Raw genomic sequence first — 1,621 nt, forward strand, 5'->3', positions numbered from 1 at the left:
ATGTGCACGAAGAGGGTGTTTAGGTCATTTTTCTATAATTTTGCTCAAATGTAAAAAATACCCCTCACTTCATCTTCTCCCTATGGTCAGAACTCCTCACTCATTCTTATCTCTCTTCCAGACCAGAACACAGTCCCAACATATATATTTTGAGGGTGTGCATGTGCCAAGTCCTACAAGGGATGTCTACTGAAGTTTATAACTAGTTTTGGGGTAAAATGTATAAATGACTATAACATTTTCATGAGCATTGATAAATTGGTCCTTTGGTAGAAAATCCAAAAGCACAAGATATAGAATTGGTATTGCCAGCTATAATCCCTAACTTTGGAGATAGATATCCCTAAGCTGATGTAAAACAAACAATCCTGATTCCTAACTGTGAGATCCCTAGATTTTCATGTGTTTTAAATCCCTAGTTTTTATTTAATTGTATTTGTATTATTTTATTTGTGTTAGTTATTTTATTATTTCCTTTGTTATATTTTCTGTTGGACATTTTAAATTATTGTGTTTCTATTATTTTGGGCTTGTGTGTGTGTGGTTAATGTTTATTTTGGGCTGGAGTTTGTGTGTTTCTCGTAGTGGGCCATGGGTGTGTGAGTTAGAGATCCAACCTGTGTGCAATGTAGGGCCCGGCTTGTGCAATGTGTAAACCCAGCCCTTCATTTTGTTAAACGGCGTTGTTTTGGATATAACCCTAGGGTTCCATCATGTTCTTCATGTGTCGTGCACTGCTTTTCTTCTTCTTCCTTCTTCTCCCTTCTTGTTCCAGCAGCTGCCGCAAGCCACCACCTCCTCCTTCCATACTTTTACTCCGTGGCATTCGACATGAACACCGAAGGCTTGCTGTCAAGCCGTCGCTCCACACGACTACCACCTCCTTCTTCCATGAGCATCTCTGTGGCATTGGGCATGGGTTCCGAATGTGTTGTCAATGTTGCCACGCCACATGTCTGCACCACATCCCTTCACTCCTCCATGGCTTGTGCTACTGTTTTCACCCTTCTTCTACGCGTGCGACACACAGCTCCTCAAACCGCCATTCTTGGTCTATTTATAATCCACGGATTCCTCAATTTAATTCTTTCGTGTTCTTCATCTTCCTTTTCTTGTATAAGCTTTTTCATCCCTAGGAGTTTAGTTGTTATTTTGTGAATTTTGTTGGTGAGTTGCCATGCTTTGTTTTTGTTCAAAGGTTGTGAACTTCAATCGGTTTTGGTAGTTGTTGTCCCAAAATCTTTAAGCTTTTGTTGTGTGCACCACCGCAAACTACCACACACAGTGTCTTACCTTGATTGTTTGACCATCCCCGTGAGCCACTGTGAATATTATCTTGTAAGAGTTAGCCAACCCGTGAGATAAAAGCCCTTTTTGGCACTGATCCGCCGTGTGCTGCCGATGTGCTGCCATCTTGAGCAACGCCCCTTTCGCACGATCTTCTATAATTATTTCCATCTTCGTGTATGTAATTTTCTAACGCAAATTCTTGAGTTTTAAAATAGTATTGTTATAATTGTCATTTATTTTTATTTGTAAACTGTTGATTTGTTGGTTTGTTGGAATTGAGCCTTGGGTCGTTGAAGTGTTGGGAATTTAATTGGAGTTGTTGAAATTGGGC

Source organism: Juglans microcarpa x Juglans regia, chromosome 5D, assembly GCF_004785595.1.
Source record: "Juglans microcarpa x Juglans regia isolate MS1-56 chromosome 5D, Jm3101_v1.0, whole genome shotgun sequence".
Lineage (NCBI taxonomy): Eukaryota > Viridiplantae > Streptophyta > Magnoliopsida > Fagales > Juglandaceae > Juglans > Juglans microcarpa x Juglans regia.